The sequence below is a fragment of the Etheostoma cragini genome, chromosome 8 (assembly GCF_013103735.1).
Source record: "Etheostoma cragini isolate CJK2018 chromosome 8, CSU_Ecrag_1.0, whole genome shotgun sequence".
NCBI lineage: Eukaryota > Metazoa > Chordata > Actinopteri > Perciformes > Percidae > Etheostoma > Etheostoma cragini.
In genome coordinates, this window is record NC_048414.1 from 3,736,196 (window position 1) to 3,754,576 (window position 18,381).

The 18,381-nt window shown below is 41.3% G+C and overlaps 1 protein-coding gene across 1 annotated transcript in view; it reads left to right on the top strand.

The window, feature by feature from the left end:
• The first annotated feature begins 206 nt into the window (after positions 1–206).
• Positions 207–18,381, top strand: part of mgat4c (mgat4 family member C) — a 79,245-nt gene continuing 61,070 nt past the window's right edge. The window contains exon 1 of the mRNA XM_034879029.1: positions 207–293. The gene's annotated coding sequence lies outside the window, so the exon portion shown is untranslated. The remainder of the gene's footprint in view (positions 294–18,381) is intronic.

Consider the following 18,381-nt stretch of genomic DNA (forward strand, 5'->3'; position numbering starts at 1 on the left):
ACCAGGCTAAGGTCCAAATGTGGCTGCAAGTCTGGACCCACATAGAGATTTGTTCATGTCACCCTGCTTTACTAACGGATTACTTAAAAACAAAAAGATATTTAGACTGACTGAAGTAATTCCTAAAAGTATGCATTTTTCAGATCTCCGTACCTTTTGTGATGTTGTTGTGTGACTCGGTGTCCTCTTTTGTGTTTTGTTGTTGACACACTGCATTGAGACCTGGACATTTGAAATCCAAGTACCTACAGATCTTAATGGAATGCAGCCAGATACATTATTAATGAGTTAAGGTAAGAGTGAAAGAATTCAACACACACACAGACACACACACACACACACACACAGACGCATGTACTTTATCTCTTTCTCGGCACTGTCTTGTCACTGATCCAGTACAAATGCAGCTTTTTGCGGGTGGCAGCCAAACTGGAGCTGATTTGTTTTTGGCACCACAAACCCTAATGTTAAAGGAAAGAAATTGTGAAAAAAACAAACATACTTGGGCTGTCATGCCGAGAGTTAGATGAGAAGAGTGGTATCAAATCCTCTCATCATACACTCAACAGGAAGCAAATAAGTGTACTTCCCAAGCTTGATTCCTTTTTTTTTTTAGAGTTGTATTTCATCATCTTCACGTATTTTACCCCCGCACATGCAGTGTTTTGGTGTAAAGGGTTTAAGAATAGTTACATCCAGTAATTCCCCAAATAATCCTGATTCCACAACACATTATTTGTCATCATAAAACCTGACAAAAGGAGGCATTTAATAGAAGTCATTGGTCAGAATACTACTATACTGTAGACAGTACTCAATTCAATCTCTCAGCCTTGTAAAATAATGGGATTGATTCATATTTACACACAGTTATTTAGCACAATTCTGATTGTTTTCAGTTCACCCACAGAGACAAAGCAGAACCCCAAAAGTCAAAGCTAAAAGACATTAAAGGTGCCCTCAGCGATGTCACATGTTTTTTTTAGGGCTACCCAGAACACACAGTAAAAAAGTCTCTGCAGACAGCCCAGGGTCTACAAACGCCAACAACAACAAACTGTGCCCACCTGTTCCAACAAACGTAAAAGGCGGTGCCGATAACTGACATAAGGATTTATAGGTGGGGTTTGGGGGGGTTAGTGCGTGGAAGCGCGGAAGGGGCGGGGGGGTGGGGATGGGATGAGGAGGATGAAGGGGCGAGCTAGCCTTGTTTTGCTTGAAAATACTTTTATCGTTAAGAAGAAGTGCCGTCACCCAACATCACCTAGAGCACCTTTTAAATGTTCTTCCACCACAGTACTACCCACACACAGATGTGACATATCTATATCAGATGTAAATTACAAGATACAGAAAATGTCCTGAACAAAGAGGGAGCTTATTTTGATGAAACTGTGTGGACACATTGGGATTCCACTGAATAACTCATCAGATTTCACATTCTATCAAAATGTGGGAGTTCTCAAAAGTGTAACACGATTTGGGTCAAGCTGGAGTAGCCAAAATTATTCAAACCAAACAAGAAAGTGTGTGAACATCATTAGAAATGCAACAAAACAAAAAAAACTAGAAGAAAAAACAGTTCCAATGTGAAAATAACTATAATCATCCTTCAACACCTGCAGCTCTGAGGATGTTTCCACTTGCTTTTTATTTCTCATTGGTTAAGATGGAATGCCATCCTCTGGAGCCTGAAGCTAATGTAAGTCAAGGTCTTCATTTAGTTTTCAGCAGAATTATTTTAATTAAGTGATGTTGTAATGTTGTTGGCCAGCAGGCTTTGCAGTGTGCCAGCGTCCAACAGTAATGAGCAGTGAACATGGGCTTTCTTAACGTAGCCTAAATTAGCATTTTGCTCACTGCAGAACTTAAGGCAAATTACACCTCTCTGCCTGCCAAATACTAGTCTGGTGCTGAAATAAATACTTCCTCTTTTCTTGAGTAATGTTGGTTTTTGACACTGTTGAAATAATGCGTTAGCTATTCAGAAGCCAGAGCAGTAAATTTGTGACAAAAAGCTTTTTTCTTTCTATTGATTAGCAGTTTAAGTCTCCTTTGTGTTGGAGTCTCAGAGTGTTGAGTGTCACTGTGGCTGAGCCTGGTTAACGACTCACAGCTCTGATTAGGGCGCTGCAGTTTGGAGAAAAAAAGCCTTTTGCATTCCCTTGTTGCAGGATCATTTGTGCTTATGCCTTCTATTTATGCATTTATTATGCCTCAACGTATTAGATCTCACATTATTATCACAAGTATGAATGTGCAGGTCATCATCTGCTTGGTATACAATCTTTACAATGTTAAAAACACATTTTTAAAGAAAAAAACTCCAAAAACATTGAATGGGCTGTAGGTAGGATTGTAATCCAGGACTTAGCCAAAATATTTGAACATCGACAACTTTTCAGTCCCTCCCCTTTATGCCAAAGCCCAAAACGATGTCCTAAGCCCCTCCCCCAAAGGGAGATGAAATGTGTGTGTATAAGCAGTGATTGACACACATTTAGGACCCCCCCCCCCCCCCCCCACACACACACACAAGCACACACACACACACACTGGCACTGATTGGTGCATTGAGGGAGCTGTGGATTTTTGCCAATCACACTACACGCTGTAGGTGGGGTTGTAGGAGCTGGATTTTTTTTTTTTTTATTACCTGCTTCATATAGTTCTACTCGAATATGGGGTCGGTTTCAGCAAATATAATAGAAAGGTAGTTTTATAAGTCTTACCTACTGCTCTTTTAACATTTGAAACCATAAATGAGCGACTTTTGCTCTAAGAAGGATTCAACCAAACATAAAAAATATAACTACTTCTTTTTGCAGGATTACAGTACTTTATAGTAATGTTCATAAAAATCCCTTCTTTTTGGCCAGTGGTAATGGTTTGTGATATGTGTTTTTGAAAAATGAAAACAAGACCTGAACATGTTCATATAAAACATTTGCAAGTAAGTCATTTTTGCAATAACACGACCCCTCACCAGCTTCCAAGCCCAAAACGCAGCATGAATTAGACATGTTAAAGCATAAAACTATGCAAATGCTACCTAAACATGTATTATTTCAGAGGGAAAGCATACTCAGCAGCCATATTTCTCTTTGTCTCTTTGTCTGTCTAACACTAATACTGAAGGATTTTCTGATCTGGAGCCTACTCAGAAGTGAACCGAAATTGTCTTCAGCATGAAACAACTTTTGAAATTGTAGATGCATAAAATATGTGTGAAAATTGGTCTCTCTTTTAAAGAGGACAGGATATTTGTCAGTATGATCACAGTATAGGCTTTTGGTACAAGTTCTTTTTTGTTTTTGTTTTCCATTGCCGATAGTGCCCCCTCAGTGTAGTCCGGATCCTCAGCTGATTGCCATAGCGACACCAAGTGAACTGCTGTGACATCATCTTCAACGCGACACTCGCTGAATCCTTTCATCTGCAACTATACAGAAGAACATCACTTTGTCAATTGTATGGTATAGTGTACAGTGTGGTTTTTGCGTGCTACCTTTTCTTTTCTTTTTTATCTGAGGCCGGTGAATACAGAAACTATTACAGCATAGCTTGGCTATTTAAAAATGGCGGGGTTGTGCAGGATGTCCTATGTCCAACACATTCTCACTCCCACCGCAGTAAATAGTGGTGATTGGTCAGGTGCCTTTGGCGATTGTTATTGATGTAAAAAGCCTCCTTTAGTGTTTATTTTAGACGCGCTTGGTTGGGACAATTGGCTTGACTATTTAACGCATCTCAGGACACGCGTCTAGCCCTTTGGCGTCATATTTGGATGCGCTTGGTCGGGACTCTTGGCGTCACTTTTTGACAACTGACGATTGTCTCCTGGGTGAAAGCCCTGTGAAAGCCCTGTGTTTGACCTATCCACCACCCCAACAAACCTCCTTGTGCAGATTTGAAGGTCTTTTATAATACTCGCTACCGTTGCGAGAATGAATACTACGTCCGTCGGTACTATCTTTAGTTCAGACACTAACTTTTATCCAATACAAAGCAAAAACAATAGCATGGGTCAAGTTGAGTTAAGCCATTTTGAACCATGCGCTGGAAATGTGGCATTAGTGTACAAGTGCATCATGTGTAAACAAGCAGGTGTTTTTCAGAAAAGAAAATGTTCTGTATGTTCATAAAATATTGGAGATGCTATTGGTGGATCAATGGGAGTCAATTATAAATTGTTATGATCTGACTTGTCAAAATGGTTTGTAATGAGAAAACTGAAGACCTTGAGTAATTGTTTGAATGAAGTTAGCCCAGCTTTCCTGTTATGTGAATCAGCTCTGCTGGTTGCACATGCAGGGTCACACGGCAGCATCAGCTACCACTGATCTTTTCCTATCCATCGGCTTCCTGTTGCCTTTGTATCTTACGCAGAATAGTGTGGGCAGGTAGAGACAGAGCAGCAGAATGAATGGGCGGCGGTGACAGCAGCGAGGTGGACCAGAGAGATTAGCTAGGAAATTGACACTGACAAATCTCATACATTAAGGCATCCTGGGAGGCAGCTATCGCTAGGAGAGGCGGCAGGTACCATATCCCATAAATGGCACTGGGTTTCTTTAATACTCTGCTTGCAGCAGGCTGGGAAGCCAAACCACACTGTCGTCTACAACGCGAAAGATAAGAAAAGCCAGGTGTGCTCAGAGGCATTACATCTGACTAATGTGTTTACAGCCAGAATAATGAATAGATGAGACTAATTAATTTGAGCTGTTCTTTCTAAATAACAAAGCAAATACGGGCAAAACTGTTTCAATTCCCTTTGGAACTAGAGCCCCCCCACCCCCACCCCCCTTTTTCTTGCCTGCTTTAATGAGATAAAGCCAGCCTTCTTTGATAAGGAGTCCTAGTTACTATTGTTAGTAGCCTAGTAGCCTTTTTTGAATCTGTTCTGAGTTTGTTTACTCACATTTTCTTGATGAAAACACTGGACCACATACAACAGTTACATACATTTTACAACTTTTGAGTGTTCATAGAACCTACAAATTGGACCTCTGATTATTTTAGAAAAACAGGGAATTCTTGAACTATATAAAATGGAATTAACCAATTTGCCATTTCATCTTCATTAGGTAGCGTTAAGACATATTAGCCTTTTCTCACTCAGTAAACCTTTTGAAAGTCGTATTATGCTGTTCGTTCCTTGCCGTCCTGAGTGTAAAGAGTCTAATTACCAAACATAAACAACTCTTTGGCCTTCGCAGCCACACTGCTTGATGTTTGCCGAGTGCTCTTCCTAGTGACTTAACCCTGCTTAAGAGGTTCATGGTGTGTTCTTTCTATCTTTATTTATTTTGGACAGTGAAGTTGTTTTCCTGAAAAAGGACCGGTGCCTTTGCTGTTGCCTAGCAACAAAGTGAGTCCATGGGACTTAACACCTTGCAGGGGTCTCTTCCAGACTACCTTGAAACATGTCCTCTTTAGACGTGTGAAGAGAGCTTATTTGCGTATCCATCATTGTTCATTAATAATGAAGTGCCATTTGCAATGATGGAGAAGGTTAATATAGTTTAAAAGGTTTAAAGGCATGACTATTTTTTTTTTAATAGGCATTGTGTTCCAATGAAAACGGTTTCCCCGATGTATGAGTTACCCTAACCCTAAGCCTAACGGAAGCATCTTGGCAGGAAACCAAGTTAAGTTTATTTATATAGCACCAAATCACAACAGAAGTTAGCAGCTTTACACAGAGCATTTTCTACTGTGAATTCATCAAGACTTTTTATTTTGGTGGTTCATCAAGGAGACAAGCTGTTAAATATTCATGACTGCGCTGTGTTCTTAAAATAAGGCTCATTAGCACTCCCAGCCTCTTTTCAAGTTCCGCCTCTCTCTTGTCATTCTCAAAAGAGCAACACAAGCATGTTATTCATCTCTCTCAATCTCTGCACTCAAAGTGGGTTCCAATAGGACACCGAATGATGCCTTTATTTTCAAGTCAGACCGACTCTTATACTATTTTGATTCCTGTTCAGCCGCTGAGAGAATATTTTTATATTAATGAATCAGTTTAAATGTTACCATAAAGGTGCCGCAATAGTCAATATCAACCACGTTCAATTTCTGGGATTGTTCAGGTGCCGTCGGAAATTCCCACCGGATGTCCCTCATTTCACACAGTCACCTTCCGCTTTCTTTGTGTTGCCATTCTAAACTCCGGTGGATTTATGATGACTATGGTTAAGGCCTCCTCACATCTCAGCAGGATAAATCCAGACAGCTAGCCAGACTAGCTAGGCACCGTGGCTCTGTCTGGCGCTTAGCAGCGCCCATGACGATTGTGATTGGTTTAAAGAAATGACAATAATCCAGAGTATGTTTTTCTCCCATCCAGAATTGCTGTAGGCAAGACTAGTGCCGTAATAACAGAACAACATTTAATGTGATGCATGTCTCCTTCATTGTAGAGGCAGAAACTACCTACTCTGGAAAATCCCATAATTGAAGTTTATATTAAATGTTAATGATGAAATTTTAGTGGTGAATACGCAATTAGAACTGTGTATTTTTGCATCTGTGACTTTGGCATTCTTGTTTAGTTTAGTGTAATAGGAATGTAGAGCACTTTATTGAATATAAAACTATTTAATAGGTAAGTGGATGATGACTACCCATTCTTACTAATCCATCTGTTGCATTCTGTGCAAATTGTAAAATTTGTTTCACTATGAACACCTTCAGCATTTTACACACACACACACACACACACACACACACACACACGCACACACACACACAAGCACACGCACACACACACACACACAAGCACACGCACAAACACAAGTTTTTAATAAGCCCTTTCTACGGGAGGGTTTACCCCACTTATAGGTTTGGTCCACCCATAAGCAACCTATTAACATCCACTTTATCAGCGCTTTCATATTTCATGACCTAGTTCATCAAACTTTAATGTTCCGCTTCTACACGTTTGTGATTTTAGTGCAAAGTCATGTGTGAATCGGTCTCTTGCTGGAATCCGAATTCCAGCTCCAAGAGGAAATTATAGCCACCGGGTATTATGACCTCGACACATCCTTATGGCTGTCCTAAAGATCCTGGATGGATCGGGGCTTGCAAAAGGACATCATTAGTGGTGAAAAGCAGATGATGGGCCAAACGCCAGTGGTTTCTCTCTCTCTCTTTTTCTCTCTCTCTCTCTCTGGACATGGCATTCAGGCCGCTGTGCCACACTAAAGTCTGTCTGGGGTAATGTGCTGCCCTCAGATTGCGGGAGTCCTACTGAGCCTGTGGGACGCACGATTAGCCTGTGCCCAGACCTGATATGCAGTGACCAGAGCCAAGCACCGATAGATGAATAGAAAGAAGAGACATGGAGGAGACTGGAAGGGAGAAGGATAGGCAGTATAGAAAGGTGTGTGTCTATAATGTGCAGGAAACAGTTTGTCAGGGGCTTTATGTGCTAAAACAGAATGCATTTGCCAATGAATTACTGGAACCCGAATGCCTTTCCTAAGACCCACGCCAGCATGGTTTCACGTAAATATTCATGCCAGTCCCTGAGTGAGCTCCAATGTGAATGAAACAGATTTTAAAAGGGGTGACTGACTGTGGCAATCACTCTGAAGACCCGAATGCCAGCTGTATCACTGCAGCATTACTGAGTAAAATGCTGGTTATTTCAATCCAACCACAGTTCAATGTGCCACATATTGGAGTTTTCTATGGTAACACTTGACACCGTTGCTCTTGGATTGTGCTCCCTTCCATTTTCATTATCTCCCGTTAACACCTAAGATATTTATTTAGAACTTTTGCTAAAGAAACACCTCATTTTGGGTTAAAAGCTCAAACAAATGCTCGGTTTCCAAACTGTGGTCAATGTCACTCCCCGATGTAAGTCAAGTAAAGATGTGACTCGCGAATGCGTCACTTTGCGACAAGTAGCCTACAAGATGCTAACGCAAGACTTCTGTAATTCTGTCAGTAGAGTGAAAATGGACCTACTTAACAAAGTTTTTTTCACTGCCGGCTACAAGTTAGCAATCAAACACAGCTAATATTTTGAGCTAATATGAGTACTAAAGGAAAATATATATTGAGCGGAAGTACGTAGGAGGGCGGAGCCAGGCTACTCTGAAACGCCAGAGCAGTGTGAATGCAGTAGTAGGTGTAGTAGGTAAAGTAAAAAAAGGTATTTGTTTTTAAACCAAAATGTAGCCATGTAACATGTAAATGTCGCCTGATTGTCTAAGTACATTTGATTTACATGCAGACCCAGCCTTAAATGTATATTTGCTGTACAATAAATAAACCTTCTGTTGTATAGCACTTAAATCAAATCTTTATTTTTTCTTCAAGCAATAGTGCAGTAATTTTAAGTATAAGTAGGTTTGTTAAGTTTAGGCTAACATTCTGCTCATGTTTACCGTTGACTTGACTTTCTCATCAGCTGCTACAAAAGTGTAGAAATGAACCTCTTAACCCTGCAGTCTTGACTTAATTCCCTGCCATGTTTCTTACTGTCACTCTGCAGCTTGTGGTATGTTGGTGTTATCATCACAACATCCCTTTGTGGGCTTTACCCATAAATATCATTTATACAACCGCTGTATACACAATGAGGCAGACAGGACACACAAACAAAAACAGCTCCCTTAGAGACCTGAAGAGAATAGCAGTTAAATGATCTGGCCTCCGCCAGGACAAGGCAGCATTCAATCACGGAAGACAGTCCGGCCCTGAGGAATACAGACAAACACATTGCGTTATTGAGAGGAATAAGGTGAAAGACATTGGGCTTCAGAAAAAAGGTTTACACCGCTCCCGTGATACCCGCCTACTGCCACCGTCGCCCATCAACTATCAGTGTGGACACATAACATGGTTGATTAGTGCCTTCACATCCACAGCTTTCTCTGCAGCTGTGGATCTACAGTCATTTTCACAGAGAAATTATAAGCTCAATGAAAAGCGTGACCGGCATGATGCCTGATGGTGTTTGTTTCATTGGAGTCTGTTCACCAGCGCCGGACCCGGGCGGGGTCCTTGGAGAAGGCCATCAGTGCGATGGCTGCGGTGTACACATCTCGGGACTCACAGTTCCACAAAGCCAAACGACTTTGGAATTGGTGTAAAAGAAAACAAACACTCTTTCTGGGCCCTTGGCACGCCTCCCTGGAAAGCCCAGTGCTCTGATTGGTCAGCTGGCCCACTAACCAAATTCAAACAAACCACTGGGCAGGCTGTGCTTGGTGATGCAGCACCTATTGGTGGCACATATGAAAAACTGGATGGGCATTCTCAATTAATGACATCACTAATGGAGGAATTTCAAACAAGAATGTGTGCGAAGCGTTTAAGTCAGTTGAGAAGAATTGCGGTCTGTGAGAGAGAAAGCTCGATTTGGAGTAAAATGTGTTTTTTATCCATCTATTACATACACAAAACAATACATAACACTAAAACACCAAAATAGGGGCTCTTTAACTGACGAGGAGGACTTCTGCTCCGGCACGGCTTTCCGCCCCACTGGCCACCACCTCCATCACACCTCATTGCCCACTGCTGGTCCACTGTGTGGTAACTGAAGCGCCACTTCTCCTCATCCCCATATCCACCTGTGGGGTGATTGAAACAAGAGTGAGCTCTTGTCAGAGCCTCGGCCACCATGTAATTGAATTCTACCTTGTTTCACAGAGTGCAACAAAGCATAGCACTGGAAAGAGGGTAAATATACTCAGCACTTAGAGACAAACCCGGGCCACGACTGCTCAACAACAAACAGAGGTGCATGGTATTGCTTGGAATCATTTACAGAAACAGTGCTGCCATCACAGTAGAATACTGGAGCCGTAGTCTGGGTGGTTACTGTGGGGCAGGGAGGACTTCTTTTGCTGTGTTTTCCTCAGAATTTGGACTTGAATGGTAAGCTTCCACTTTTAAGGTTAATTACAGTAATGTATTCCTTTTTGCTGTTAAGCAGTAATATAACAACAAAAAAGTACTCATAATAGCATAATGGCCTACTACTTGGGGAGCACAGCACAAACACATATGGATAAAACCAACATGCTAAATGAGCATAAATGTTTATTTTTAAAGCAGATTTTAAATTATATTGTAACAATGTAGTCAGGGCATTGCTGTCTTGAACACGCAATAGACAGACACTTAAAGTCAACTAAAATAGGGGAGAGGAGGCGTAGGGGAGCGTCTCTTTGATGCGCTGCTGCACACCAGACACATGCCCTGACATCACAGCGCACCGTTGTAAATTTGTGCCACAATTGGGATGTTTTTAAGACCGCACATATCAATCCCTTTGTAGATGGCCTCCACAATCCCAGCCGCGTTGCGAGATGCAGAGCCATCCATAAAACCCCCCCAAAAACTCTCCTTGATTTCCTCTGCATCCTACACACTGACAGCTGCTCAGTTTTGGAGGACATAGCCTCGTCCGCAATTATAGAGAAACAAAATCCAGTTTCCTGCCCTTTTTCAGCATTGTTGTTGTAAAGCATGTGTGCACAGGTCAGAACATCTAGGCTTGTGGCAATAAATAATTGGATTGCATGTTTTCCAAATCAGTATCACATTTCGATAAAAAACTGCAAACCTCGAGGAAATTGCCACTTGATTCAGAATCTTCTCCGCCCTGTGCCCAGGAAGGGACCGTCCAAGTTTAGACAGTAACGTCACAACATTAACTACTTTGCATAGATAACCTCTGTTCTTTTCGACCATAGCTTTATGGCTTCCAGACAGTTTAGCTGCAATGGATCCATTTGAGGATGAGCTGGCTTGGAAGTTATTCAATTTAATCATGAAGTTCAGATGCAATTACCCTGCCCCCACCCCCCATGGCTCTTATTCCCTTTCTATCGCCTTTGTCTGAACTGTGTTAATCCCAAAAGGACCTGTTTCCAGTGTTAAACAATGTCTTCTGGTTGCAGAAAATGCAACAGTTGTAGGGTTTATTGGGACATAATATCAAACCTGTTGCGGTTGGGTTTAATAAATAATGACTTCTCTCCAGGAAAAAGATACATTTTTGGTTAATTCTCGAAGGTTTAAACAAGCAATGTTTACCTTCAGTAGCAGAGTAGGATACAACACTCGGCTAAAAAGATGAATAGGTTTAAAAACTCTTACTTCAACATTGTAGACCCAAATCAATGTAATATTTACTTTATCCATGACGATACTTCTCTATACTTATCTAAGCAGGACCATTTTCTACGGGCGTAAACATTTAAGGTATTTCTCATATAAACTTTTGTTGAGACTATTTACTTTAACTCATTAAGAATAGCAAGGATTTCCTCGAGATATATATATATATATACAGTGTATATACTGAAGGTTTTGTCCTGCTGTTTACCAGAAGGTATGCAGCAGCAAAGTCACAGATATCCAGACGAAAATAGAATATGTGTTTCTGCACATATTCCCTCTCCTAATCATTTGCAAATATAATTATATAGCTGCCTGAAATTTGACTGATTTTAGTCATTATTAAACAAAAAGGGGTCTTGTTCTTATAAGCCTGTAACTGTAAATCAGATATGAAAAGAAAGAGTCAGTTTGGTTCTAAGCATGAAAGGAAGAAAAGCTTTTGCTGTGTCATTGTTGATTCACTCTCATATTTTCCAATTTCCTCTCCACACCTGGTTGGTGGGAAGGTGAGTTTGTTCTTTATATTTTTAGGTTTAAAAAAAAGTGGTAAAAGGAGACACAATTACAGTGTTTGGAGGGCAAATGGGATTACAGTGTCGAGGCTGCTTCAAGGAAATCATAGGCGTCACATTTCTGAGGCTGGTTTCAGTTGGTGGCATGTTTGCTGTCGGCTAATCTAAGGAGATGGATTCTCAGTGCAGGGCTCTCTCCAGTACAGTTGCTGTGCTTAATGGGTTTGACTTCCCAGGACATCATTCAATCTAAAGGGCATCATGGTCATAGCTCAAGCCAAGCACCTCAACCACCCTTGCATAGCGCACTTCTAAGGACATTTTTCTCTTAGCACTTCTAGATGAATTACCGTGGAAGAACATGCATTAACTTTGTCAATTTCAACACACAGGAACCATAACTTTATAGGCTGCAAGAAGGAAAACTGGGTGAGGGAGAGCGTGAGAGTGTGAAAGAGACTCAGACAAAGAAATTAATCTTAACTTTATTTTTAAATTAGCTAATTCTTTCAATCCTAGTACATACAAAGCCGGTTTACCGACTGGGCACAGTAAGTACCTGCCTTCAGGCCCCGGACCCCTAGGGGCCCCAAAGGCAGTTACTTTGGGGAATTTGATTAATTGCAGTATTTTTTGCCAATGCCAAAACTGAAACAGTAAAGGCCCTGGTGTCACCTCCACGTGTCTTTGCCCTGACTTTGAGGCTGTCTTATATGAGGCCTTGTCAAATCCTAATTGTAAAACTTGTATTATTTTAGTTCATATTATGCTTAAATTTATGATATTCCTAAACATATTTGCAAGCAATATTCCACAGTTGTAATTTTTTTTAATGGGATGGGGGAAATGTCCGTCACTGTGTCGTTTGGGGTCCCCAGCTCATTTTTTGGTCAGGAGGCACCTACAGTAGCAGCCACATCTAGCCCTGGTCACACGCTGGAGCAAGAAAATAATAAGAAAAACACACAGGAGACTGTTACTTCTTTGCGGACCAACTCCCTGAGGTGCTGTAGTTCCTGGACTATTTGTACAAAATGGCCTAAACTCAAAAAGTTCTAAATCTTTAAGGTTGAGTATGTTGGAACAGGTCACCACACCAATGGACTGCAGATGCAATGCTCTTCTCCCAGTGGTTTCCCACCATGGGGAACTGCTGCTTGTTGACAGAATTTGACTGCTTCCGGCTACGTTGTGGTTTCATGTCGCCTCTAAGGTGACACGCGGCTCACCAGGCCTCAGATAAGGCTCTTACAGAGGCTGCTCTACCGCTGTAATTTATCTAAGAGATTTCTTGTGCTGCATATATTTTGTTCTTTGAGCAGCCAAGCATTAAATTGCTTTCCATTGGGAACAGCTTGTATGCCGAGGTCGCCAAAAGCTGTGGCTGGTTTCCAATGAGATGGTTTGGCAGCAAAGCCAACGCTGTAATTAGGGTCAGCCAGCTCTAGAGCTTTTGGTAGGCCAAAAGGTCGTCACGGTTGCATAGTGTGTTTGAAAGTCACAACCAACCTGGAGGGTGGTAAGACATGACTTCTTACATCATAAATCACCAGAACACCAAGGAGCCACTCTTTTTCTTAAGGCTCCAGCCTTTTAAAAAAAGTTGATTTAATCATAAAACTATTCTTTAAATTCTGTACTTTCCTCCAGATAATTATAAAGGTCAACAGTTAGAAAATGCGGCACGCTGTAAGTCTGAGAAATAGAAGCAAAGACAAAGGTAGATATGAAGAGAGAGCCCCATGTATAACGAGTTGTCAGCCTTGTCTCATTGTGCCAGAAGCTGACTTCAGCAAGCCTTTGCTGTTTGAGCTCTGAATAAAGCCTCATGCCTGTACAGTGTGCCTCCCCAAATGTAGCCTGTGGTGTTGTCATGTGGAGACTGCACAGCATGTGTCCAAATGAAAAGAGCTCTCCAAAGTGTCCAGTGGTGGAGAGAAGAAAAAAATAAATACTCCAGGAAGCTCCTTTCAGCTCACAGTATTCTCCTCAGCATCGTCGAGAGGAAACGCCTCTGAGTAAAGTGCAGAGAAGAAACATTTACAGCTGCTCAGCAGAATTTACTAATGTCTTTGGTGTGTTGTGATGTGTGCTTTCTGTGAGAAAAAACGTGAGAGCTTGACCATGAGGGCTAAAAGGGATACGGAAGCTCTTTCCAAACATGCTCCAAGTTCGCAGTAACATGAGATTTCCAGAAAAATGTCCTTGTGATCAAAGTAGAAATAAATTAAAGGGAGCGCTATTGCACATGAGCTAGTTTTGCCTCATTCTTACAAGGCTAAATCTCTGGTACAAAACGTGAAGTGGACTTTATTTCTGATTAATTAGACTTCATACTGCACTGTTGAGCACAAACTGCACTGAATGGGGTTAGAATCTCAGAACAGTGTACTGCCATAGACTGACAAGTCTTTTTAGTCCAATGGGGACTCCAAATCCATTTTATGCGGAGGCATGACCGTTTTTATTATAGTACGCAATTTGTCTCCCTTTTTTTGCCTGTATTTAACGAGGAATGTTGACCAAGAAATCATTTATTTTTTAGGTTTTAGTGCAGAGAGGGTCATGCAGGAGCAGTCGCTGCTACACTGGAACAGCTTTGGTGGGTTAACTGCTTTGCTCAAAAGCACTTCAACAGTCATTATTGGTTCCACAGTGGTTGTGCTGAGGGACTGGACTCAAAACATGTTTATTTATTGTCTTTTAAAAGAACAAAATCACTGCCGTCCAGTGTTTATGTCCATGTGTTGTTTTTTTCTGGCACTTCTGGATATATCATTTATCCCATTTCTTCTCTAAGAATCGACCCGCGTTAAGAAATGATGATGAACTGCAGCGTTTCTCATACAATGTTTGACAAATTCAAGGATGACAAAAAAACATTTCTCTCATCTTATCTTAAAATAAACATGGTATGTGGTGCGGAATGGTAAATTGGTGCTTATATAAACCATCCCATTATGAGTGGCTTGCTAAAATTAAGCAGCATCAAGGGAGTAGCTATTTATTTTTGCTTTTGTACTCGCACACATCTACACTCCCACGCACATATGTCCTTGTAATACACAGTGACAGTAATGGAGAATTAATTGTCTGGGGAAAGAGACAAACAAAAGAGATTACTTTGCATTACTGGCTTTTTATGAAGTTTTTAAAGGTGGCAAGTGTGTTAACACAGGTGCAGAACTACAGAACTAGTGCTGTACCATAATTTCCTATTGTTTTGGGATCAATAAATAAATATCTATTTATATCTATCTATCATTAACAATTCTTAGGGACTACATGGACCACTTTATGATGAAACAAACTTTTAGTTTAGTTTTGTAGTTTATTTTGAACATGTAAAAAATATGTTCTGTATATATAACAGATAGCAGATAAATAAGAAAACAACAACATGTACATCTCACAACAATCTTCCAAAGTAATTCTAAGCAATTCAAATAAGAAATTCCCATGTTCAAAAAGGAGTAGGATGACATTAAAGAAGGTCCTACCCCCTTTGATTGATTCATAGGTCCTGGCAATGTCCTTAGATGCAAAATATCTGCCAAGAATGTCTGGAGTTGCAATCTGTTAAACAACTTCTACTTGCATTTTTCACCATGTTGCACAGTGGCATATAAAGAATAGTCTCGCTTTGCCAGACCTTCCTCCACAGCAGTGCGGAGGAGAGTCTGGCTAGTCCAAATGGCATTCCGGGCTGGGAGAAAAACGTTCCCTGGTTTATTGGCATTTCTTTAAACCAATCACAATCTTCTTGGTCAGCCCTAACCGCCCGACAGTGCCACGGTGACCGTGGAAGGAACATGTTTTGTTGGAACATGTGTACGTTCAAAAGTTATTTTAGTTGTACAAAAGGAAAACTCAGATTGAACAGATAGTCTAGCTAGCTGTCTGGATTCACCCTCCAGAGATCTGAGGAGCTGGTAGCCATAGTCCTGAGAAACTCACCGGAGTTTAAAATTCCAACACAAAGATATCAGAAGATAACCTCGTAGATAGTAGTTGCTACAGAGGCATACAATTGTAAGTCACTTTGGATACAAGTGCCAGCTAAATGACATGTAATAATGTATTGTAATGTAATATATGTAGACTATATAAAGATGGACTGTCAGGATTGTCTCTGTCCCCTCCCCCCCCCTCTGCCAGCACTGATCACGCTTAGGGTCATTGCTGCATACGTGAGATGTTATTTATCTCCTTCATATTTAATGAGGAGTCACCCTGGGAAGCAGATGGTACATTAGCTGTAATAAACCAGAGCTGACTTCAGTGGTTTTGTGAGGGAATACAGAATTGAGCCGTTAAGGCCTCGCTGTTTCACGGCCGACGTTGTTGGAGGGTTCGAAAGGTGTCTGGTGTGCACGGAGAGTCTGTTGGCTCGCCTGATTCAAAGAGATCCCCTTTATATAACTCTGGACAGGTTCTCATTGCCCCCTGTGAAGCCTCATATATTGATGTGGAGAGAACAAAAATGACTGTAAGCTTTGACCTTTTTGTTCGCGGAGCCAGCATTAAAGTTGCTGAGTGAGGGCTTCCAATTGAACTATGTTTTATTTTTACGCTCAGCAGAAGTGATTCAAGTGCGCACACATAGACACACACACACACACACACACACACACACACACACACACACTACTATGTGCTTCTTGAGCCTCACTGACATGTACCCCTTAACATGTACTAAGGGACAAAAAACAAGGTCTATTTCAGATTTACAGCACGTTCTGGAGCGCAAATGTGTTGGTCATTAGAGGAAATTGTCAGAGCAAAAATTCTATTAAATAATCTTTACTTTCCAAGTGCAAGAACTAAGCAGACAGCTAAATGAAATGGGCACATCAAGATGAAAATATTATCCCAGCCAAGTCTTGGAAACTACATCTGGCAACAACCATTTATTCCCTGAGGTTACTGCAGTTGCAATCTGTAATTCTTTCGACTGCTTACCTCACAGCTGGAGGTTGGTTGCTGTCTGTCATGTCTGAGTATGTTTCATGTCCTCAATTCACTCTTTGGAGAGAGACCAGGGACTGGTGGCAGCTGTCGGAGAGCCTGTATTGCTCTCAAGGTCTATGGTTAATTTTGATAAGCAAGAGAAGTGAATAGACGTATTAAGTTTCTGCTGTGCAATATGTGCTTCTTTGAACCCCGGTGAGTCACAGCGCACCTCGGAGGTAAACAGAAGCATGTTCTGGGGAAGTCAGGGGGCGGTGGGTGGGTTGTAATGATTCCTTTTTCTCAACTGGGTGCTTTCATAAAATGAGACTCGGGACGTGCGTGGAGAGAAAAAAATCATGCAGTGCGGCATATCAAATCATGGCCTGATGAGGAGAAAAATAAACATGTCTAAGCTCATTGCTTGTGATGCAATCAAGCACAGACAAACTCCAGGGTCTCCGACGGCAGGACTCGCTCTACACACTTATTTGAAGACAAATGCCACAGTTAAAGGAGGCGAAAAGAGATCTTAACAAGTTAAAAGAACCTCCCAGGAGATGGACCATGAGGGAGAAGGAGGGATGTGGATCACTGCAGTGTGTTCATTGAGAAGAATGAATGAATATATTGAAAGCGATGGCATTCCTGGCGATCTTCAAGGCAATGAGACATTATTGATTTCTAAGGAGAAAACACATTCTTAATGTGTCCAGGGACCCAGGCTTTTTTTTCTCTTTCTCATCCCTACACTCACTCTGTTTCTACAGCTTTTCTCCACTGAAAATGACTCAGGAGGGAAGTTTGATATACACCAAAAGGCCACTGTGGCTTAGGCATGCCGGTCTAGCTTTTGGAACAGTGAGCACTCATCTCCATGGACCGCACAGGTACGCCTCAACCATCTGTTCCCTTTTGACACAATGCAGTGAATCAGCACTTTAGTTTTTTTGAAGGAGCACATCCCGAAAGCCTTTTATCTGCAAGGACGTAGGCAGAGAATTGCTGAAAAGATGGTAATCTGTGTTGATATTTAGAGGAAGGGAGCGATGCATTCTGTTATCACTGCTGAGCCCATTTTCACACAAATTCTGCGTCGCAAACAAGCTGTCCTAAGCTCTTTTTAAAAATAACGAGGGTTCAATGGCATATGGGTCCCACTACCAAGATATTAGAAGTAAGCGTCATTATTTAAAAGTGTTAAAAAGTTTATTCCAGTGAATATCTGATGTGAATGAATGGTTTTGACAATATAATATCTGCCACGATGTGCACACATGTGTGTTTGGATGTGTTCCTGAATGTATATGAAGCTGAGGTTGTCGTTTTAAGACACCTTGCCTTGGCACTGAGCAATAGTAGTGCAGAGTTATCAACTCTTTTCATTTCTGGGCTGACACTCTGGGTGAAAGATTCAGGGGTTAGGTGGGGAGACGTGGATTAAAGATCATATCAAAGCCAGCGAATAGGTATAGGGATTCAGGAACGATGGCTGAGATAGCAGATGAAGCCCGACTTGGTGGAGATATGGAGTGCAGCCCCAAATGTGTCATATAGAGTACAGATAGGCAGAGGATAGCAATCAAGAAGATGGTGTGGTGTGTGGCACAGTTGTGCATCAGGGCAAATGTTTGACTTTTACGTTCAAGGACACAAAATAATGTATGTAGATGGCACATTTGCTATGAAAGCAATTCTGCTCTTTTTCCCTAATGATTGTTTTATTTGATAAAAAGGTATCATTTTGTAGGATGTTGGCTGAATT